This window comes from Piliocolobus tephrosceles, chromosome X, assembly GCF_002776525.5.
Source record: "Piliocolobus tephrosceles isolate RC106 chromosome X, ASM277652v3, whole genome shotgun sequence".
NCBI classification, from domain to species: domain Eukaryota; kingdom Metazoa; phylum Chordata; class Mammalia; order Primates; family Cercopithecidae; genus Piliocolobus; species Piliocolobus tephrosceles.
This window is the reverse complement of record NC_045455.1, coordinates 46,078,108-46,104,093: the sequence shown is the minus strand read 5'-3', so window position 1 is coordinate 46,104,093 and position 25,986 is coordinate 46,078,108. Positions and strand designations below refer to the sequence as shown.

General features: G+C 35.3%; 1 protein-coding gene across 2 annotated transcripts in view; it reads right to left on the bottom strand.

The window, feature by feature from the left end:
- Positions 1–25,986, bottom strand: part of KLHL1 (kelch like family member 1) — a 414,035-nt gene that overhangs the window by 206,335 nt on the left and 181,714 nt on the right. The window lies entirely within an intron of this gene.

Here is a 25,986-nt window from a genome sequence, read left to right as displayed (position 1 = left end):
CCACACTTACTATTTTGATCAAAAAGGTCAAATAACTTGAAGAATTTACATTCTCAATAATAGATGTGGTATTTCAATTTACCTTATATTTATTTATTTATAGTAGGACAAAAGCAGAATTTCTTTGTGGTTTCATGATTGTTTATCTGACATACATTTTGTTCATCTGAAGTTAAGTACTGCTAAATAATTAAACTTTAACAGTTTTGTAAATTTTATTTATTTTAAAATATAATTAAATTTTAGTACTATAGCTTCTTTAGTTTTTATGTATTGCCATATTTTAATTAGTTGATTTATCTTTATAAATGATTTGTAAAACTGATGTCCTTTACAAAGAGCGATCTTTTTCTATTAAAGACTACATATTTTCTCCCAAAATAGTACTCATATTTCATTTACTATAGCACAAACTTTTATATGCACTGTTTAATTTTTCCCTGGACAACATCATCTATTACAATGAAATTGAATTTTGCATATAGAAAATAAACAAAGTAAATGCTTTTTTTTTTTCTTTACCTCCCTTGCCAACACTTCCTAAAGGGATATCTTATACACTTAGTTAATGGCACCTAACTGTAGATGTTTTCAGTAACTAGATGCTTCATCAAACCACAAACCTAATATAATTAGAGTCTTCCTTAACAAGACAATATAATAAAAGGCGAGGCTGAACTTAGTTTCCAATTTTCAACTGTTGCTTTTCACTCCTGTAAAATTTTTCAAATCCTTGTTCTTCCTAAAAGCCATTTTGTGAGATTATTACAATGGCCTACAACAATTATTCCAGTTTGTAGTGTGTCCTTTCTCTAGTCAATTAATTACCTTCTCCTCTCCATCATCTTTATAAAACACAGGTTGTGTAATTCTCAACTATAGCTTTTTTACTCTTCATCATCTCCCAATTTTCTAGATTTTTATCCTTACACAACCTGTGATTAAACACAGCAAACTCTTCATGATTCTGACCAGTATTTTGTATCCCTGCGAAATTTTAGAAAGTGATGTTGTGTCCTGGTTGTATGTATCTGAAGGATGAACTTTGAAGAAGTGGTCTACCTTGTCTAACACAATAATGGTCTAATTTGACATTTTGCCTGAGGAACAGCAACAATCTGAGAGTCGGCTATTCTACTCTTTAATATTATACTTAATAAAAAGAAAGATAGACACGGTATTCTCTCTTCTATACTGAGAAGAACATTCTTTGAAAGCATCTGTGTTTCCCATGCAATATTCATTTCCTCCATTTATTTATAGAAATCTGTGCTTGTTCTTAAGGCTTATTTTTATTATCATTATCTTTATTTTGAATATAGAGATTTGTATCTGGGACTGATATGTATTAGGACAGACATAAATTTTTCTTTACTGAATCCTTTTTTTTTTTAGCTGACATGGTTTGAATTCTATCCATAGAATTTAAACTGGATGCTTAGATATTGCTGATGTATGCTTCTTTTTGTTCAGCTCAGAAATGGTTGAGTGGAAAAGACTAATGAAACAAGTAGTAGAAAAATGTACTATATGGAGTCCCTGATGGAACTAGCATGGCCAGCTTTGTCCAGAGGTCTAATAGGAAGTTCAGGATAGGGTTCTGAGATTTCAACCTTGCCCCATTACTGGACAAGCAGGTCAAAACAGCCTGAAGCAATCCTCAGAGCCCACCTACGAAAACAAGCTACTCAGATATTTGGCTTTCTGTTCTATAGTTGGCCTTGGCTCATATTTAGGTTTAGGTTACAATTTCTGGCAAAAAGTAAAAAAAAAAAAAAAAAAAAAAAAAAAAGGTCACATATGTTTATTTCAGTTCTGACTATTGCATTATTCTAATTAGGCTGATGGAGAATAAACGGAATATACTCATTTATCTTATGGCCTAGCTGTGTCCTTTCATGTCTCCACATTAGAAGCCACTTCTTCACATAACTCACCTGCTTGCTTGTATCATGATGTAAATTAAATAACATATATGTAAAATTATTACTTGTCTTTTTCATTTGGCCTAATTTTATTAGATTAGGCAGCTGTTCTTTCTTTGGAAAACAATTTACAATATTGTATTATAATTCTCTGACTCAAATATAGATAAAATTTGCTTTGTTTTTGGTTCTTTCTATTCATTTGAAAGAGCTGTATTAAAGAGTTCTGGAAACAGCTTACCACCTTTACCAGAATGCCAATTCACTAAAATATATGTGAGATTGTCAGTTTCCAAATTTTGGAAAACAGTAGATGATTACTATAATCTTATAGCATCATTTTAAAAGAAAAGTTGGGAAGAAAATGCATGTTAAAAGATCTGAAGCATTAATCCATTTCTGGTTCACAGTGCTATTTTAAGAAATATTTAGGCAGTACCTGATAAAATGGTATAATAAAATGATATTCTGAAATTAAATGCCACTGTGAATAATTTGGCAAAGTTACTTAACACGTATCAGAAAAGGGTACAAAAGTAATGTAAAATATATCCTTGGATTGAATAAATTAAGAAAACTATACTGAGGAGCAATATAACAATGTATAAATGGGCTTTTTTGATAATTTATGTTTGTTTTTACATGTCCTTAGAAATTTATATAAATTTATGGCAGCCTTGAAATCTTTATGCAGATATACCTTTTCATACTTAAAATGTCACAGAACAAAAAAGTAAAAATCAATGAAAAATGGTCTTGTTCATTGAAGTTTTCCATTCAAAATTTCACTTAAGAAAAACAAGAAAAGGTCAGCAAAAATATGTGTTTACATATTATCTCAGACAAAAAACAACTCTAAACATTAATTCTCCTCTGTATGCACTCATAAAGATTGCACATGAAATAAACAGGGATATTAAATAAAAAATACATAAGCAGCCATAAATGCTAACTTCTATCCTGCTATAACACATCTATAAGGTCTATTTCTGCATAACAATTAACCAACTCATGCTGTTTTAGCATCAACTTGGCAGATAAAATGAAGAGCCTCTATATGTTAAAATGTAAATGTTATTAATGACCAAATAACAAGTGACTACTAGTTTTTGCAGAATAAAATTTGTCCAGTAGAGAGTTAAACGGTGTTGCAATTACAATAGCATTTTTTTTTAGAATAAACTAAAAACCTATTTGGCAAAAAGAAACATAAACATCTTACTGGAATCTGATAAGATAAGGTTACACAGCAGGTCAAGTCACTCCTATTGTCTGCAACATCATTTATAATGAATGTCTCTTGTAGAAAATCTATTAATGCAGACATAATCCCTGTCCTCCATTGTGAGTGTCATAAGGGGATTCTATCCAGCTGATCTCAGTCTTGCACAGCAGTGGTTCAGGTGTTTCGAATGAGCATTTGCTACATAAATGTTGTCATATATGGAAGGAGAATTGCTTATTCTAATTAATCCAGACTTATAATTATTTCTGAAGTGATTTATAGTGTTCCAAATCCATGCAGTCAATCTCTCTTTACAGCTCTGTCCTCTCTATTTAATAAAACTTGGCCATACCGATTCATTGTGAAGACAAACCTTCAAATCCTAACCCTCTTCCTGCTTCCATCTATTCTATATATTTTGGGGAATTTTATTCCTCTGTTTTCCTTCTACATGCCCCACTCCAATAATCATTCATTTGTCCATTCAATCAAAACAATATTTTTTTTTTCAAATTTTAGTTGAGGCGGATCAATAGCTTCTAGATTTTAAAAAATTGGTGTCTAATGAAAATTAAGAATAAATAATATATGTAAGATGTAGTCAGTTCTGCATAGATATAAGAACAAGGTTATACAAAAGCATAGCAATAATAAGCTTTCGGGGAGGCTAAGGGATAAGGGAGTACTTAGGGAGTTATAGATTTTTGTTGAATAATTTTTTTTTTTTTTTTTTTAAGAGATATGGTCTCACTCTGTCACCCAGGCTGGAGTGCAGTGGTACAATCATAGCTCACTGTAGCCTTGAACTACTGGGCTCAAGCCATTCCCTTGCGCAGAATCCTGAGTAGCTGGGACTAAACGTGCACACCACAGTGCCTGGCTAAGTTTTAAAATTTATTTGCTTCCCTTTATTTTAGTATAAAGAAGATCTCACCTTGTTACCCAGGTTGGTCTCTAACTCCTGGTCTCAAGGGATTCTCCTGCCTTGACCTGCCAATGTGCTCAGATTACTTGTAGGAACCATCACACTGGCCTAGGAAGTTATATTTCAGAGCTGAAATTAAAATTCCAAGGGTACAAAGGAGGAAAAGGTAAGGCATATTTGGTAGAAGAAGAATAACGTGTAAGGACACAAAGTGGTGAAGTGTGAAATAGTGGAGAACAGTGAATATCTGGTATAGTAAAATAGCAGGTATTACAGGAAAATGTGATCACACAACTGGAAAAGCAGGTGCTAGATTATAAAAAAGACTGTTTGCTAATAGCTTATACTTATTAAGTTTGATAGGAACCACTTAAGATGTTAAGTTGGAAATAGACTTAATTAGATTTGGATTTAAGGAAAGTAACCTCCTAATTTAAGAGAAGTAAATAATAAAATGCTATTTCATTTCACTGGGAAAATGTATGATTTAATTCAACTGCTATGTAGCTCAATAACAAGCAAAATTAAACAATGTATTTATAGGGATACAGATATATTTGGTAAATATGTTACAAATAACAAGTGTACAGAAAACACAAAACTCACTATTCTCAAAGGAGAGTTTTACCATTGAGAGAGAAGCAGAGAGGATTTCAAGGCATGCAGAGGTAGAACTGTAGTTAAGAAGTCCTATTCCTTAAGTTGGGTAGTACTTTCATAGAAAGTTGCTAGAGTTTTAATCCTTATCACATTAATATATACTCTCAATTTCAAATAGTATATAAAATATTCAAAAGTGAATAAATAATACATAAATATGAAATGTTTGAGAGCATTGCAAATGAATTTCAATATTACGTAATGAATTATTTAAACAATTAGGTGGGAGGAAACAGAAGATGGAAGTGAAAGCAACCCTCTCTATTCTTCCATCCTCCTTAACCTCCTCACCCTCCTCAGAATCAGACACTTAACAGAAAGGTGAACTCCAGATAGAATGGGGAGGAGTCAGGTTCAACAAATTTTAAAACAGAAAGAATAGTAGTAAAGACGGTCCGCAAATTCAAGGTCAGAGGAATCCTCAAATATACATAGTTCATTAATGTTAAATACTGATGAAAATTGGAACAGAAAAACAAAATTAAATATTTAAACCATGGAGTCGCTGGCCCACTTTGCAGAGCACTTTTGTAGCTTGGTGGAAGGTGACTCTATGCTGCAATGGGGGTTCAAGTATGTCTCCACTGGAGTTGCTCAGAGGTGGTAATCTGGTTTGGAAGGCAGGTGTTAAAGTTTTTGTCTTCTTGCAATTGTAGGGGAAGCACACAATACTAAAGAGTGTCTATTACAGATCAGTCAAAAAATTACATTCTTAAGGTGCTTTTATTTATACATATTCTTAAAGTGTCATTTTGAACTAAAATAATTATTATTACTACTATACTATCTTTGAGGTGATTTTAGTAGGTGCTTCTGGGAAGGAAGACACATTTACAACAATGAAATAGTTGAGGAAAAATCACAATATAAGGAGGACAGTCAGTGAGAGACAATATAGTACTGACGGCAGTGGCAGCCCATTTAGAGGAGCTGCTGCGATGATGTCAGCTGCAGTGGAGGAGGGGCAGCCAGGGCTACATGTGCCATGGACCTGGAAGGAGCTGGGAACAGGCAGAAGCCCTGCCACCTTCTGAGTTGGCAGGGCAGGAGTTCGCACTTCTCAGGAGTAGCTGCAGCTGCCCAAGCTGCAGTTGTGGGACCTGGCATCTCTGCACTCTTGGGGGCCTGGGAAGCCCCGCCCTGCCACCTCAGGTGTGGATGTGCCTGCAGTGAGCTTGGTGCTGGCTTGCAGGCACTCTTCAGCACAAACAGTCTGGGCACCGTGGATGATAGCAGGAGGCAGACAGGCTTTTGTATGGAAAGGGGTAGGTCCCTGGTGAAATCCCACCTTCGAGCCAGGGTGCACTGAAGCCTGAGGGCTGTGCTCATGGAACAGGATGGAAACTTATTGTGCTTTTTCCAGGCCTGCCTGTGACTGCCCATGAAGCAATCAGCATGCACTTCTTGCCCTCTGAAGCCCATAAAAACTCCCAGACTCAGCCAGAATCAGAGAGACAATTGGATAACCAGCTGCAGAGAGGAGCTACTCACTCCAGAGTCTCCTCTGTGCTGAAAGCTGAACACTCATTGGGACGCTCTTGCTGCAGAGTGGAGCTACCGACTGCAAGTCTCTTCTGAGCTTTTCTATCACTCAATAAAGCTCCTTTTTGTCTTACTCACCCTCCACTGGTCCACATACTTCCTTCTTCCTGGGCATGGGACAAGAACACAGGTCCCAACAAATGGCGGGGCTGAAAGAGCTGTAACACAAACAGGGCTGCAACATGCCCCTTGCTCACCACGTTGTGGACAACAAGAAGGAAAGAAGAGCAGTTGCCCTTCAGGGAGCCCAGACCTAGGAGCTCCCTGAGCCAAGGTTGTGACACTCTATTTAGGGCTTTGTGATTCCTGGCATCTCCTAGTTCAAGGTACCACTGTGTTCCCCAGTGCCAGCTGTGGAAGTTGCTTGTGGGACGCCTGGTCTAGCCACAGCGTCGCAGGAAGCAGGCACCTGTGCCGGCACCTAGAGCTGCCCATCCCGCTGCAGCCAGCATGTCTGGCTGTGCATAGTGGCTAGAGCCCATGTTCCCTTGCTCATACACCCCTTGCCACTCCGTTCTCCCTTGGCAAGCATGGGATTCAGGCTGGTAGGCTGGTAGTACAAGCGTGGGGCAGACTGCCAGGCTGAGTGGGCCCAGCAGGTTCAATCAAAACTCAGGCAAAGGTACCACGGGACACAGAGGTTTCCAGCTGGTGAAGCAACATCCCAAGGATTCCGTTAACAGCACTATGGTCAAAATTTCAGATTTTTTGTCTAGTTTTCATAATTCGAATTCTAGCTCCAACACTTCCTGAGTGCAGTTGGGTGAGCTAATGACCTTGTCTGTGCTTCAGTATTTTAGCTGTAAAGATGCTACTTCCAGCACCATTAGGATGAAAGCAGTTAATATAATATATGTAAAAGACGGAGAACATAGTCTGGCATATAGTATTCTATTACTATAATTATTAATAACATTTTAGTGCAATCATGAATAAATTGTAATTGTTTTCTCTTGCTCCTCTTCATATTGTTAAGAAATATGCAGCACTTATAAATAAGACATACATATGACAGTATCACTAATATCACATGTGAACATTGACAGTTACTGTCGAAGGGTTATTTAATTTACTAGAAGATTATAACTTTGTATGATTTACCATATCTATGTGAAATTACATATTAACTTGCAGAAGACAGAGTAGTAAATGATTTTTGCCCTCTGGAAAAAAAATAAACTCTAACGTTTAAAGTTGTATTGCCTTATATGACATTAACTTTTTGTCTTTGCAAGTTTTTTTCAGCATTATTTTTTGTAGTGACTTTGGTCTCCTTAAACTTGTATTACCATCATGTTGTGACTCTCATTCATGAGATAAATATGAGATAAATTATTTAGCTTGTACACTGTGTGAGTTATGGCTTTTACTTTGCAATAGAGCCATGTTTTAACTTCTTGAACATGTATACCTAGTTGCTAATAAGTTCACCAGTTACTTTTTCACCTCATATAGCAGCATATCAACAATAGTCAAATACAATACATATGCATTCACTAATTAATGTTGGACCTCCCTTCAAGTCAGTCTATATAGCAAGTTCATTCTCTTTAAATCTTGCACAATATTCTGTAAGTTGTAACTGTTATCTCAATAAACATTTCTAGTTTTTTATTATTAAAGTAACTTTAATCATCACAGGTGTTTGGTTTGATTTAGGAAAGATACTCTCAAACATCCTGCAACATGTGTTTTCTGTGATGTGGATTGATCTGCAGGGTCGAAGCATGGCATATTGCCCACACCTAACCAGTCAGAAGTGCAACTGATGGGAAATTCAAGGATTATTATATAGCTCAAATTATTTAAAAAGCATATATTAAATGTCACGACTTAAAAAATAAACATTATGGGAAGGTTAATTGCAAGTATGCTAATTGCTCAAGTTAGAATAAAATAATTATATCAGTATGCCAAAAAAGCACCTGAGCATCTATAAAATAAGAAGCTCAATTCCCTCATAAAACATCTTATGTCCATGGATCAGAAAATTTAACATTTTTAAGATAATGATATTCTCCAAAGTATCTGTAGACTAAACGTAATGCCTATCAAAATCCAAGCTGGCTTATTTGAAGACATTGGCAAGATAGTACCAATTTCATATGAAAATATCGGGGACCAAAAATAGTCAAAATATTGGAATAAGAACACAGATAATTTATACTTCCCAATTTCAAAATTTTTACCAATTTCATTTACAGTAAATCAAGAGATAGTGGTACTAGCATAAAGATATACATATTAATCAGTGAAAAATAATTGACAGTTCAGAAATAAAATCTCATATTTTAGTCAATTTATCTTGATGAAAATTCCATGGAGAAAAATGTTATTTTCAACATGTTCTGTTGGAATACTCAGAGGCACACATGCAAAATAATAAAGTTAGACCTTTACTTCACACCATGTAAAAATTAACTCAAAATTAATCAAAGAGCTAAATATAAGAGCCAACGTCACAAAAGACAACATATGTGGGGATCTTTGTGACCTTGGATTAGTTAAAGTTGCCTTAACTGTAACACCAAAAGCACAAGCAATGCAAGAAAAATGAATGAATCTGACAACATTGAAATTTAAAACTTTGTCCTCATTGAGAAAACACTTTCTTATCATGAAAGTGAGAAGATGACCCACACAATGTAATAAATGTTTTGCAAATCATATAGTTGATAAGGAATTTATATATAGATGAAAGTAGAAAAATATTTATTCATTCTTCATCAATTATTGATCCTCTTGTGCTCAAATAATGTTCTGTTTGTGAGGACATAATAGTTTTATTACTTAATGACAAGATGGCACTTATCAACATTATCCAGATATGCATTTGCATTTTATAAAATTTAAGATTTCACAAGATATTTGGAGAGTCATAAGGCTGCAAAGAACCACAAAGGACCATTTTGATGATCTTAAACAAACTTCATTGCTTCACAGTTAATGATAAACATGTCAAGTGAGTTATTCAAAGACACCAGTCAAGTATTCTAGTTTTCAAGAACTGAAATTATTCTGTGCTTTTCACATTTTATATTCAAAGTAGGTATTGAAATCTCAAATGCTTTCAGTAATTGGGAAGATAATAAAAAATATTGAAATAATCGAGGTAAAAATAAGACTGTTGTCCCATATTAAAACAGAACAGTAAAAACAAATTCAGGGTAAAATTAACAAACAAATAAAAAAGGGTAGCCTAGACTTGGCCTATGGTTTAAAGAAGGACGTGATAAGTTATCTACTTTAGTCTATGTGTACCTAGTTGCAATTACTTGGATTATTTATGTCAAGATTTTGAACGTTTTTCCTTTAATTTTGGTGGTGCTCTATCATCTCATATATTGTTATAAAATTGAACTTCAATGAATGTCATAAATTCTAATATTTTATTAATTAATTTTTAGATCAATATTTAATGCTAAGAATATATTATACTAGTTGTAAAATAATATCATTATTAGTCATATTTTTGGGTTAAAACAGCAATGGCAACAAAATTATTTGCACGAGATTATGGACTTTTCAAAATCAAATTCTGATAGACATTACATTGCCTTTTCTAAATAAAACAGTGGAAACTCTTGATTACCATATATACTCAGGATTTTGTTATTTTGTCAATAAATAAATATATTTTAATAATGTTGTTTGATATTGAAGGCTACTATTCAATGAAGAATTAATGGTTGGCTGGTGTTATCCTGCTTGCTCAAGCTGATTTGAGAAGTTGGTAAATTTTTCAGCTGTTAAGGTATCAGAAAAATTATTTATTTTAGGTTGGAAATAGTAGCATCACTGATTCACATCTCTTTTGCATAGGTTTCCAAAGATAACACTTTGAGAAATTTATAGATCCTGTTGTTTAGCTTATGTTTATTAGCAAGTTTTATATGAAATAGATCACTTATATTTCTGCCTTTATGAGATACAATAAGATAATAATCCTCAGAGCATTTTATGATGTAAAAAATGTGAAAGAAATAGAAAGGGTGTCCATTTACTCTGATGGATTTCAAGTGAGTTCATCAAAGAAGTTTTATTCTAAATGATCTAGTAGAATAATATTCTGTGCAAAGTGATGTTTCAGTCTATTGACAACTAAACCATTACAAAGTACCAAAAGCTTTTCAAATGCACACCACATTATTGGTCACTCAAAAACCAAGTTTAGAGTAGTTGAGAATACTTGGGATTTTCAAGTTTTCAATGTTTTATGACATACTCTCTCACAGTCTTTCTGAATAAATAAGAAAATACGATTTGTGAATCTCCTTCCAAAGAGTACAAAACTATATCAATGCATCCTCAAATGATATTTTCCTGCACATACAACAAAGCAACCTTAACTAATAAAGGCAATATGACATTGTTGCTTGCATTTTATTTATGCTTTTTCTAGTTCTGTATCAAATTTATAAAAGCATACAATCTGAAAGCTAATAGGACAATGACAACATAAGTGTATTATATATGATCTGTGGAAAGTGTGGATTTTTAAAACAATTCAAACTAATGTCATTATAGAACTCACTCCTTAAAACTACAGACTTTTTCTCATTATATAATCAGTTAATGCTGATACAGGTGTCTATTTATGTATGTAAAATTATGCATATATGCATTAATCAGTGACTACATATAAAAAGCCCTAATCTTAACTTCATCAGTTTTCTTCTAGTTCAACTGCTATATATAAGATTTACTTGTCAACATACCTTCTACATTTCATGGTATGTACTATTACCACCTTAATTAGCTACTATCATTTATTCTTATCCATATATCAGACATCAAATTAGAAACACTACTTTACAAAATGATAATTCACTTACTTTCTTTTCAAATATAACTGCAGAGAAACTAATTTCCATCTCTCTCTATATATTTGGAAACCTCTTTATATAATTTTAATTTTAGATTCAATTAATGTGAAAATTTTCTTTGAGAAATGGTTACTATAATATCTAGCCTGAATATTTACTCAGTGTTAAATAAATCTACTAAGATTTACTATGAGTGAAATAGTTCATTTTGCTGAAAAGTGTTTGCTCTTCATTATCTTTAAGAAATCACACATTTTGGGGGCACGCCCAAGATGGCAGAATAGGAACAGCTCCAGCCTCCAGCTCCCAGCGCGAGCGACACAGAAGATGGGTGATTTCCGCATTTTCAACTGAGGTACCGGGTTCATCTCACTAGGGTGTGTCGGACAGTTGGCACTGGTCCGCGGGTGCAGCCTGACAAGTGAGCTAAAGCAGGGTGAGGCATAGCCTCACCTGGGAAGCGCAAGGGGGAAGGGAATTCCTTTTTCTAGCCAAAGGAAATTGAGACACACAACACCTGGAAAATCAGGTAACTCCCACCCTAATACTGCGCTTTACCAAGGGTCTTAGGAAACAGCACACCAGGAGATTATATCCCACACCTGGCCCAGAGGGTCCCACGCCCACAGAGCCTCCCTCATTGCTAGCACAGCAGTCTGAGATCTAACTGCAAGGCAGCAGCGAGGCTGGGGGAGGGGTGCCCACCATTGCTGAGGCTTAAGTAGGTAAACAAAGCCTCCTGGAATCTCAAACTGGGTGGAGCCCACAACAGCTCAAGGAGGCCGGCATGCCTCTGTAGACTCCTCCTCTGAGGACAGGGCATAGCTAAACAAAAAGCAGCAGAAACCTTGGCAGAGGTAAATGCCCCTGTCTGACAGCTTTGAAGAGAGCAGTGGATCTCCCAGCATGGAGGTTAAGATCTGAGAACGGACAGACTGCCTGCTCAAGTGGGTCCCTGACCCCTGAGTAGCCTAACTGGGGGACATCCCCCACTAGGTGAAGACAAACACCTCACACGTCACACGGCAGGATACACCCTTGAGACGAAGCTTCCAGAACAAGATCAGACAGCAACATTCACTGTGCAGAAATATTCTATTTTCATCAGCCTCTGCTGCTCATACCCAGGCAAATAGGGTCTGGAGTGGACCTCAGGCAAACTCCAACAGACCTGCAGCTGAGGGTCCTGACTGTTAGAAGGAAAACTAACAAACAGAAAGGACACCCACACCAAAATCCCATCAGCATGTCACCATCATCAAAACCAAAGGCAGATAAAACCACAAAGATGGGGAGAAAACAGTGCGGAAAAGCTGGAAATCCAAAAAATTAGAGTATATCTCCCCTTCCAAAGGAACACAGCTCTTCAACAGCAATGGAACAAAGCTGGATGGAGAATTACTTTGATGAGTTGAGAGAAGAAGGCTTCAGTTGATCAAACTTCTCAGAGCTAAAGGAGGAACTACATAACCAGCCCAAAGAAACTAAAAACCTTGAAAAAATAATGGATGAATGAATAACTGGAATAGTCAATGCAGAGAAGACCTTAAAGGAACTGATAGAGATGAAAACCATAGCACGAACTATGTGACAAATGCACAAGCTTCAGTAACTGACTCGATCAACTGTAAGAAAATGTATCAGTGATTGAAGACCAAGTGAATGAAATGAAGCGAGAAGAGAAGTGTAGAGAAAAAAGAGTAAAAAGAAATGAACAGAGCCTCCAAGAAATATGAGATTATGTGAAAAGACCAAATCTACGTCTGATTGGTATCCCTGAAAGTGACAGGAAAAATGGAACCAAGTTGGAAAACTCTCTGCAGGATATCATCCAGGAGAACTTCCCCAACCTAGCAAAGAAGGCCAACATTCAAATTCAGGAAATACAGGGAACACCACAAAGGTACTCTTTGAGAAGAGCAACTCCAAGACACATAATTGTCAGATTCACCAAAGTTGAAATGACGAAAAAAATGTTAAGGGAAGCCAGAGAGAAAGGTCGGGTTACACACAAAGGGAAGCCCATCAGACTAACAGCAGATCTCTCGGCAGAAACTCTACAAGCCAGAAGAGAGTTGGGGCCAAAATTCAACATTCTTAAAGAAAAGAATTTTCAACCCAGAATTTCATATCCAGCCAAACTAAGTTTCATCAGTGAAGGAGAAATAAAATCCTTTACAAACAAGCAGATGCTTAGAGATTTTGTCACCACCAGGCCTGCCCTATAAGAGATTCTGAAGGAGGCACTAAACATGGAAAGGAACAACCGGTACCAGCCATTGCAAAAACATGTCAAAATGTAAAGTCTATCGATGCTAGGAAGAAACTGCATCAACTAACGAGCAAAATAACCAGTTAATATCATAATGACAGGATCAAGTTCACACATAACAATATTAACCTTAAATGTAAATGGACTAAATTGTCCAATTAAAAGACACGGACTGGCAAATTGGATAAAGAGTCAAGACCCATCAGTTTGCTGTGTTCAGGAGACCCATCTCATGTTCAGAGACACACATAGGCTCAAAATAAAGGGATGGAGGAAGATCTACCAAGCGAATGTAAAACAGAAAAAAAAAAGGCAGGGGTTGCAATCCCAGCCTCTGGTAAAACAGACTTCAAACCATCAAAGATCAAAAGAGACAAAGAAGGCCATTAAATAATGGTAAAGGGATCAATTCAACAGGAAGAACTAACTATCCTAAATATATATGCACCTAGTACAGGAGCACCCAGATTCATAAAGCAAGTCCTTAGAGACTTACAAAGAGACTTAGACTCCCATACAATAATAATGGGAGACTTCAACACTCCACTGTCAACACTAGACAGATCAACGAGACAGAAAGTTAACAAGGATATCCAGGAATCGAACTCAACTCTGCACCAAGCGGACCTAATAGACATCTACAGAACTCTCCACCCCAAATCAACAGCATACACATTCTTCTCAGCACCACATCGCACTTATTCCAAAATTGACCACAGAGTTGGAAGTAAAGCACTCCTCAGCAAATGTACAAGAACAGAAATTATAACAAACTGTCTCTCAGACCACAGTGCAATCAAACTAGAACTCAGGACTAAGAAACTCAATCAACTGCTCAACTACATGGAAACTGAACAACCTGCTCCTGAATGACTACTGGGTACATAACAAAATGAAGGCAGAAATAAAGATGTTCTTTGAAACCAATGAGAACAAAGATACAACATACCAGAATCCCTGGGACACATTTAAAGCAGTGTGTAGGGGGAAATTTATAGCACTAAATGCCCACAAGAGAAAGCAGGAAAGATCTAAAATTGACACACTAACATCACAATTAAAAGAACTAGTGAAGCAAGAGTAAACATATTCAAAAGCTAGCAGAAGGCAAGAAATAACTAAGATCAGAGCAGAACTGAGGGAGATAGAGACACAAAAAACCCTCCAAAAAATCAATGAATCCAGGAGCTGGTTTTTTGAAAAGATCAACAAAATTGATAGAGTGCTAGCAAGACTAATAAAGAAGAGAAGAGAGAAGAATCAAATAGACACAATAAAAAATGATAAAGAGGATATCACCACCAACCCCATAGAAATACAAACTACCATCAGAGAATACTATAAACACCTCTACGCAAATAAACTAGAAAACCTAGAAGAAATTGATAATTTCTGGATGCTTACACACTCCCAAGGCTAAACCAAGAAGAAGTTGAATCCCTGAATGGAACAACAGCAGGATCTGAAACCAAGGCAACAACTAATAACCTATTAACCAAAAAGTCCAGGACCAGAGGGGTTCACAGCTGAATTCTACCAGGGGTACAAGGAGGAGTTGATACCATTCCTTCTGAAACTATTCCAATCAATAGAAAAAGAGGGAATCCTCCTTAATCCATTTTATGAGGCCAACATCATCCTGATACCAAAGGCTGACAGAGATACAACAAAAAAAGAGACTTTTAGCCCAATATCCCTGATGAACATTGATGCGAAAATCCTCAATAAAATACTGGCAAACCGAATCCAACAGCACATCAAAAAGCATATCCACCATGATCAAGTGGGCTTCATCCCTGGGATGAAAGGCTGGTTCAATATACGCAATCAATAAACATAATCCAGCATATAAACAGAACCAAAGACAAAAGCCACATGATTATCTCAAGAGATGCAGAAAAAGCCTTTGACAAAATTCAATAGCCCTTCATGCTAAAAACTCTCAATAAATTCAGTATTGATGGAAAGTATCTCAAAATAATAAGAGCTATTTATGACAAACCCACAGCCAATATCATACTGAATGAGCAAAAACTGGAAGCATTCCCTTTGAAAACTGTCACAAGACAGGGATGCCCTCTCTCACCACTCCTATTCAACATAGTGTTGGAAGTTCTGGCTAGGGCAATCAGGCAAGAGAAAGAAATCAAGGGTATTCAGTTAGGAAAAGAAGAAGTCAAATTGTCCCTGTTTGCAGATGACATGATTGTGTATTTAGAAAACTCCATTGTCTCAGCCCCAAATCTCCTTAGGCTGATAAGCAACTTCAGCAAAGTCTCACGATACAAAATCAATGTGCAAAAATCACAAGCATTCGTATACATCAGTAACAGACAAACAGGGAGCCAAATCATGAATGAACTTCCATTCACAATTGCCTCAAAGAGAATAAAATACCTAGGAATCCAACTTACAAGGGATGTAAAGGACCTCTTCAAGGAGAACTACAAACCACTGTTCAGTGAAATAAAAGAGGACACAAACAAATGGAAGAACATACCATGCTCATGGATAGGAAGAATCAATATTGTGAAAATGGCCATACTGCCCACGGTAATTTATAGATTCAATGCCATCCCCATTAAGCTACCAATGACTTTCATCACAGAACTGGAAAAAAGTGCTTTAAAGTTCATATGGAACCAAAAAAGACCCCACATTGCCAAGACAATCCTAAGCCAAAAGATCAAAGCTGGAGGCATCATGCTACCTGACTTCAAACTATACTACAAGGCTACAGTAACCAAAACAGCATGGAACTGGTACCAAAACAGAGATATAGACCAATGGAACAGAACAGAACCCTCAGAAATAATACCACACATTTACAGCCATCTGATCTTTGACAAACCTGACAAAAACAAGAAATGGGGAAAGGATTTCCTATTTAATAAATGGTGTTGGAAAATTGGCTAGTCATAAGTAGAAAGCTGAAACTGGATCCTTTCCTTACTCTTTTCCTAGACACTTAAATGTTAGACCTAACACCATAAAAACCCTAGAAGAAAACCTAGGGAATACTATTCAGGACATAGGCATGGGCAAGGACTTCATGTCTAAAACACCAAAAGCAGCAGCAGCAAAAACCAAAATTGACAAATGGGATCTAATTAAATGAAAGAGCTTCTGCACAGCAAAAGAAACTACCATCAGAGTGAACAGGCAACCTACAGAATGGGAGGAAATTTTTGCAATCTGCTCATCTGACAAAGGGCTAATATCCAGAACCTACAAAGAACTCAATCAAATTTACAAGAAAAAAACAACCCCATCAAAAAGTGGGCAAAGGATATGAACAGACACTTCTCAAAAGAAGACATTCATACGGCCAACAGACACATGAAAAAATGCTCATCATCACCCGCCATCAGAGAAATGCAAATCAAAACCACAATGAGATACCATCTCACACCAGTTAGAATGGCAATCATTAAAAAATCAGGAAACAACAATTGCTGGAGAGGATGTGGAGAAATAGGAACACTATTACACTGTTGGTGGGACTGTAAACTAGTTCAGCCATTGTGGAAAACAGTGTGGCAATTCCTCAAGGATCTAGAACTAGAAATACCATTTGACCCAGCCATCCCATTACTGGGGATAGACCCAAAGGATTATAAGTCATGCTGCTATAAAGACACATGCACACGTATGTTTATTGTGGCACTATTCACAATAGCAAAGACTTGGAATCAACCCAAATGTCCATGAGTGACAGACTGGATTAAGAAAATGTGGCACATATGCACCATGCAATACTATGCAGCCATAAAAATGGATGAGTTCGTGTCCTTTGTAGGGACATGGATGCAGCTGGAAACCATCATTCTCAGCTAACTATCGCTAGAACAGAAAATCAAATACTGCATGTTCTCAGTGATAGGTGGGAATTGAACAATGAGATCACTTGGACACAGGAAGGGGAGCATAGCACACCGGGTCCTATTGTTGGGGGAGAGCGGGAGGGATAGCATTAGGAGATATACCTAATATAATGACGAGTTAATGGGTGCAGAACAGCAACATGGCCCCTGTGTACATATGTAACAAACCTGCACGTTGTGCACATGTACCCTAGAACTTAAAGTATAGTAATAAAAAAAAGAAATCACCCAATTTGCTAATTGTAAATCACACAATTTTAATTGAGCTAAAGTTTCCCTATCACCTCATTGCCCAAATTAACTTTGTCTTGCATTAAACATGACTGCTTATTGGAAATAAACCCTCAACCTAAAGTATATTGGTCTGGCTTTGAATCCCATTCTTTAAAATTTTGTCCTTTTCTACTTACTATTATCCAGCAATTTTCTATTATGATGTGTTATTTTATATAATCTTCAATCATAGGAAAATATAACACATTTGGCTTAGTATTATATCTTCCTTTAGTATGTGACCTCTTTGTTGGTTCACTACATTTTATATTTGTGCCTCAATAGTATGGTGATACTTCAATGAAATGAAAAGTTAACTAAGGATACCATTTATTTGGAATAAGCAAAAATATTGAACGTATACATTGAATAGAAAAGAGATCCATGACACTTATTTTAATATAAAAACAGAATACAAATTAGATGGGAAATTATGTTGTCTGTTAAAAAGTTTTAAAATAATTAACAAAAGTTAATGAATTTTAATCATCATGGATACATCTTGTTATGCATTTATTTCTTATTACATTTTCTAATGGGGAGGTACAAAATAAAATTAGGCACAAAATAAATATTTTAAATTATTATAGTATGCAGAGAAAATATTTTACTACAAATTACTTATATTCATATTTTAAGATTATGATATCTAATTGTATATTTCAAATTATTAATATGTGAGAGTACTTATTTATATATTCCTTCTTTCAGATTCATTATTGTGTGCCTAAAATGAGACAGGTGCTATACTAAGCATTAAGAATATGGCTGTGAACTGGATAGCTGTGTGTTGGCTTATGCAGTTGAGCTCTATGCATAACTGATTTTTATCTGATCAGAAAATATAAATATTTTACAACATTGGTTCATAATTGGCAAATTATTATAATAAAGGGGGATTTTTGTATGTATAAAAAGAGATTTTTTTCTCATTAAGAAAGCAAATTATTGATTTTATTTGTGGAAGACTGTGCTTTATAAGTTTAAAGGACCCTGGACGACCCTAACATTTCTTCCTTCTGACATATCGTAAGAAGTCCTTTTAGAATCGCTCAATAATGTAAGAATATTTCTTATCCAGAAGGGAATACTACATCTTAAATGACTGAAATCATTAAATATTTAGGTACTACTTATAGGTTTAAATGTGTGTTTACAGGATATTTTTAAATGTTAGTATTCCTTCTTAAAACTTTGTTAGTTATATTGTTGTCACAGCATCAGCTGGAGACCTATGACAGCTCTTAAAAAATTTAACCTACTGTACCTGAGATATTTTTAATAAATTGTGCTTGTGTGTGTGCATTGCAGTTTTATATGTGAGATATAGCTATGTGCTATATCTCAAAGTTTTAGCAATCGAAGCTCAGTAGAACAAATAAAATAAAATAAAACCATGCAAATAAGGACAATGATTTTACCAATGACTCCAATTTGTAACACATTGCCTGTAAAGAAAAGTGAATAAGTTCTAGGGATCTAAGGTACATAATGGGTAGCAATTGATGTGTTAATTAATTTGATTTTGAAAACCGTAAAAGAAAGAGCTATCCATCTAATTCAGGGACAAAGAATGTTAAGAAATACGAAAACAAAAGGAGAGTAAGAAGACAAATTTCCTTTGTACCCAGTCTGCCATATTTTTACTCAGTCGTTTTGAACATTAGACATCACCAGTCATTGTCGTTAAACACTCATTATACTCACCCTGAACTTTTCATTTCGTATATATTTACAAAGACATGCTGAAAGCCAAATTTTGATAATTTTCAACTTGTCACTTGTATATAACTTGTTACTAAGACCACGTGGGCATGTGAGACACCGAAAGGAGTAACACAAAATGTTAAATAAAAGAAAAAAGATAACATTAAAAATCATTTAGAACTAATGTATCATGTAATAGTCTTGAGAAAAATGTACATGAAGTAAACTTTATTTTTATGACTTATAAAACAAGAATATTTAAAGTTACACTCCAAATATTCTTCTAAGGCAAACTGTAATTTATGGTTTATTAGCAGGGTTATTGCTTAAGATTAAAAGCATGTAGCTAGCTAGAAACAATGAAACATGTCAGATATTTTAAAACCATGATCACAAACCACATTTATATGGTTTGTTCTTTCTCTAAGGTATTTTTTTCCAGTGTTTCTGAAGGACAAGTGAAGGATGTGCAGCATGTTTTTAGTGCTACCAAGATTCTGAAAGGGCAGCTATTCTTACACTGACTCTGGAAGGCTTTATGCTGCAGGTATGAGTCTTCCACCCTTCAAAGATACTTATGAACAAGGTAGCCTCTAATTAGTCCTAGTGCCACTGCCTCTGCCTCTAGCCTAAACTTAATGAAATGCTTTAAGTCATACTGGTAGCACTAGACAGAAAACAGAGAAGGGGGGAAAGAAATACCTGAGAAAAAAATCATAAAGTGATTTGGTCTCATTTCTCTTTCAGGTTTGTAATATCCATTTGTTTGAAGTAATTCACATTTTGTGTCTGGGTATCAGAAACCTCACTTAATATTATGGGCAATATGTAATCACAGTATATTCGTTAGCATATTGAAAAGGGCATGAAATCTGTAGTGAGATAGTCCTGGGTTTACTATCCCATTCTAGCATGTCTATCTATTGATCCTGAGTAAATTATTTAACATCCCTGAATCACAGTTTTACTGTTTTTAAAATGTATATAACACTTGCCTTGCAGGGATTTTGAAAAGAGTAAATTTAATGAATATATCTAACACCTAGAATGCAGTAGCAATAGGACAATATTTTAAACTTCACATGTGCCCTCACCAGCACCATCAGTGGTAAGACTTGCCATCAGTAAAGCTGCTGCTTATATGCCAAGCACAACGGCAGAAGGTAGCGTTACCTCACTCTCTTTCTTCTTTTACACTCTCCTAATATGTGGGTGTGAGTATATATCACATCTTATATTACACCTTATAATTTTTCTTTGTAAAATTTACCATATATGTATACACACACGTATACATACATACATATATAGGCATATGTAATAGTCATTTATAATGGTAATTTATCATTATAAACAAATTATGTGAGTGGGTGTATACACCTCTAGGGTATACTAATCTCTATTCTTAGTTTCTCTTCTTGCCTTCCTTTTACGTTAGTCTGATGACTCATCTTAAAATTAAACCTTGGTCCTTGCTTGTTCAAAATGTTCAATGGCATATTACTATACTCCAGATAAATCCCCAACTCCTTACAATGTTTCCATAACCCTGCACAATTGATTCTGCCTATTTCTCCAGCCTCATAAACTGTCTTTCTTCTGTCCCTCTCCACCAGCCCATCTACCTTGAATTTCATTAAGCAGAACAATTGTCTTCCCACTTCAGATGATTGACACATCCATTTTCTTCTGTTATGAACATTTTTAACCAAATCTACACCTGACTAATTCTACCTCATTTTTTAAAATTCATATAAACTTCACTTATTTAAAGAGTATTTTTCTGGTTTATGGGAGAGCTCCCATTGCTATATATATATATATATATATATATATTTTGTTTGTTTGTTTGTTTGTTTGTTTCCCCTAATATGGAGTCTTTCTCTGTCGCCCAGGCTGGAGTGCAGTGGCTCAATCTCGGCTCACTGTAAGCTCCGCCTCCCGGGTTCACACCATTCTCCTGCCTCTGCCTTCCAAGTATCCAAGTAGCTGGGACTACAGGCGCCGGCCACCACGCCTGGCGCGCGCACACACACACACACATATACACACACACATATATATATATACACATATGTATATGTACACACACACACGGTGTGTGTATGTATATATATGTATGCCTATCTATGTGTGTATGTATAAATGTGTGTGTATATATACACACACACATATACACACACATTTATACATACACACATATGTAGGCATAAATAGTTATAATTTGTAATGAATAATTTGTTTTCATTCAGTATATTAACCTTGACTCTAAGGGCAATATCATTTCTATTTTGTTCACCATTGCATTCCCTATGCCAGTGCCACCTACTGGTAGCACCCAGGGAACTTGGTACATAGCAGTCAATAGTCACTATACCTTCCCTTATTCATTTAGTAATTAATAGTATATACGGAGATTTATCTAGGCACTTATGTTACGTTTTTTAATGTTATCAAGAAGCTACTATATGTTAATTGGGCAGGTAGACAACAAAAACAAAAACAAATATATATTGTAAAACCAGCAACTAAATAAGTACTCTAAAAAATATAAAGATGTGTAAGGGAATAGAGAGTTTTGAAGGTACTGGCACATCACATGGAGTTTTCAGAGAATGGGTGTCTATGGAAGTAACATTTGACAGAGATCTGAATGAGGTAGAGAAGAAACAGATATCAATATTTGGCAGAAGAGTATTTCCATCAGAGGGAAGAAAGAAAAAGCACAAAACTCCACAAATGAAGTTACGCTTAGTGTCATCAAAAAACAGTAAGAAGGTCAATGTGGCTAGAACTGTAAGAACAGGGAAAATAATAGCAGAAAATGTGATTTAAAAAAATGTCAAAGGCACACACTTGTAGTCTTGTTGAATGAGTACATTAAAGAAAGCTCTACAAAAGTACCCAAGGGAAACAGGGAACTGATGAACGTATTACAAGATACTAGACACTTTGATGGAGTAAAAAAATTCAACGGATAAGGCTTCCTCTCTTGTCATAAAGAAATTTGCAATGTATTTGTAAAGACTAGTCACAAAGAAAGAAAAATAATTAATTGTATAAGAAAGTTTATGATGATATCACACAATCCTAAAGAAAGGAATACTAAGATTTCAATTGTGAGAGGTAATACCATGAGAAGTTTAAAGATATTTCTTTGGCATGAATGAACTTGAACTAGAAACAGGGAGGGATTATTCAGAATTTGATAATGTTTCCAACAAGAGAAATATCTGAGTTAAGTAACAGTAAAGGAACTATACAACACATATTTATCAGAAATGAGAGCAACTGCATCTAATATTGAGAAAAAGTGCCTGGGTAGCAGCTTAGAAGCTAGGTATGGAGGACTATGTATATCAGAATATGAAAGCCAGATGTGATGACTCACGCTTGTAATCCTAGCACTTTGGGAGGTCAAGGTGGGAGGATCACCTAAGATCAGGAGTTTGAGACCAGCCTGACCAACAAGGTAAAACCCCATCTCTACTAAAAATACAAAATTAGACAGGTGTGGGGGCAAGCGCCTGTAGTCCCAGGTACTTGAGAGGCTGGGACAGGAGAATTGCTTGAACCTGGGAGGCGGAGGTTGCAGTGAGCTGAGATCACGCCACTGCATTCCAGCCTAGGTGACAGAGTGATACTCTGTCTCAAAAAAATATATATATATATATATATACACACACACACACACACACACACACACACACACACACATACATATATATGTGTATATATATGGAGATTGAACATACATGCTATGTTGGGGTATATTCTGAATATTTTTTAGAATTAAGAAATTGAAACACTCAATGTTCTAAGTTTAAAAGATATGAATAGAGAATTGAAGGTTTAAACAACCATTGAAAAACTATGAAGGTCAGAGAAGTTTCTACTAAAGAAATTCATTTCAACATGAATTTTCTCAAAAGCACTCTGCAAAGACCCTGCATTCCTCAAGGACCTCCAGAGGCCTCCCAACGATGGTGTCAGCCTACAACAGTGGGGTAAATAGCTTTGATAACTCGCTTGTAAGTTATTTTACTTTTCCATTTGCCTACACATCTTTCTGCAACTGCCTGTGGAGAATAATGGCTGCTGCTTCTCTTCCAGCTTTCATATCTTACATGAATGCCTCTTATTGGTAAGTTCTAACCCAGAACCGTCTAGAGAAAGGATTGCTGGATAAAAATGTTCCACGTGTGTCCTCCAAAAGGCGGAGCTGACTTTGGAGGGAAGTAGCAATGCTGATCAGTGGAAATAAACTCAGCAGTCAAGGAAAGATCGGGAGATGGAAGTAGACTCTGCACTTTCTGTCCATGTTTACTCAAAGCAGATCAATTCTAAAATGATACTTTGATATAATATTTAATTTGAACAGATAATTGCATTAGTAAAATAAATTTTAAAACAGAATGAGAAACACTTAAACACCACTGCTTTAAACACAAGTCCATTCTATTAAATACATGACAGCCATTGTCATGCCTTAATTTTATTCTGGCATAGGCAGCCATTTTTTCAACTTTTCTTCATAGTACACAATCACATAAAATTTACTATTCTTGTTATTCTAATCTGTTTCTGTTTGCCACTCTCGATTGTTTTTAAAATGTTATATCCAGAATTAAGCACAGGTTTCATAATGTAATCTAAGGGTACAATGAGACTATTTCCTTCAGTGATGTTATTTTGGCACTATCTCTATATTCATGCAGACATAGTTACATTAATGTTTCAGAATTAATTTTACACTTCTACCTGATATTGAGCTTGCAATCAAAATTCTCCAGTATTTTGCACATGATTCATTGCCAAGCTGGATCACCTTCCCGAAAGATTTTGGAATTATTTGCACAAAATCAGTAGCTGAAGCCAAATACATAAGTGAAATTGCCAAAGGAAAGATGATAAATAATGAAGAAGAGAAATATAGGCAGCAAATTAAGTTCTGGGTAGACCAGACCTTTGGTCTCTGAAGATCAAGTTTATATCTAAAGAGTTTGGGCAAGAAATTTAAAAATTTTAGAAGTGCTACTTATGTATTAAGCAATCAGACAAATAATTACAGTCAAGAGAGAAGTTAATTCTATTCCGCATGCAGTAGAATAAATGGAATGATTTGCTGTTAAAGCAGTTAAGGAGAAAACAACAACAAAACCCCAAACAAAACAAAAAACAAAAAAACACAGCACAATATGTTTGCTTTCAAAGTACAGATTGGGTAGATTAGATGAGAACATATGCCTGATTGGACAAGGATCAGAAGCAAATATGTGATGAGAAATCACATTATCAGATGCAAAACACTCATTTTAAACTGCTGGAACTGAAGGGACAATATAGATCTGGGAAGAAAACCGATCAGTAATTTTTCTCTAAAATAGTTACCGTAAACATCTATAGAATACCAGAGCACCAGATTTTCAAAATCAATCAAAATCATTTAAATTTCAGCAGATATTATATGTCACAGTCTAACAAATAAATTAATATAGAATCATTCAGAATGTTGAGTACCTTAGAAATCTTCTATATTTCTGTTTTAAATATATTTTCCTATGAAGCATACATTTTAAAGTCTCTGAAGAAAAAAAATGTGTTACTATTGTGTGATAAATTGCAGAACAGTCTAAGCAGCTGCAAGGAAAACATTTTCATTACTAAATTAATAATTTGAAATTAGACCAGAAGGGACCATTATCCCTTTGGATATGGAGGCGTATTGTTCTTTGGCTTAGTTAAGCCAGGAGCTCCTAAAGGTAATGAAATGTGCCTAATTAAACGGTGGCAGTTGGACTTTGATATTTTTGTTGATGAATTATTTGTTTACCTTGATTTGCTATGGTTCATATAATTTCAAAGGTGGCATCGTGTCTGTCATGGAAAACTTCTAAAGAAGGATTTGACAATAGAATTACAAATCGTGTATCTTCTTCCTTTTATTTCTATATTTTAATTTAATTTAGTAATCTGCTTAAAGGATTAAAAAGGAAAAAGAAAATAATTTTGAAACTCTGTTTCAAAATGGCAATCAGAATACTTTTAAGTGATTGACTCATTAGTGATTAGAAAAAGTGTTCAATTTGAAATAAATAGCAACCATAAAGCTTAACAATATTTATCTTATTTTAATTCTTCCTTTGAGTTGGACAGAAAAATTTCCATAAGACTTTGTTGGTTGTTTCAATAATAACAATGAAAACATTAATAATATTAATAACAATATCACAGTAAAAATGGGTAGCATTGATATAGGGCCTCTCTGCCAGGCACTCGCTCTATTAAGTGCTTTTAGAATGATTATTTCTAGGATAGTAATATGATGGGTATGAGACTTATAACTGGTTATTTTATCCTAGAATGGAACTAGTATTTTAAAAATTCCATTCTATAAAGTACACAAATTTAAACTGTACAATTGAAATGACTTTTAGATTCTCTATAAAGCTGTTAAATACGCACATCCATACACACACACACACACACACACACACGGAATAAAAGGGAAAACATATAAAATAGGCTTACATTTTTTCCATAAAATCATAATGGCATAGCCACCTCAATATAATATGCTGTGATGGAGAGGTTTGAAAAATGTGGAAAAATTGTATAAAAGGGAAGCTGTGGAAGTGAATGTACAAAGGTATATATGCCTGGGGAAATTTTGAAAATCGGTTTAAATAGCTTTATTAATTATCTATCTATCTATCTATCTATCTATCTATCTATCTATCTATCTAT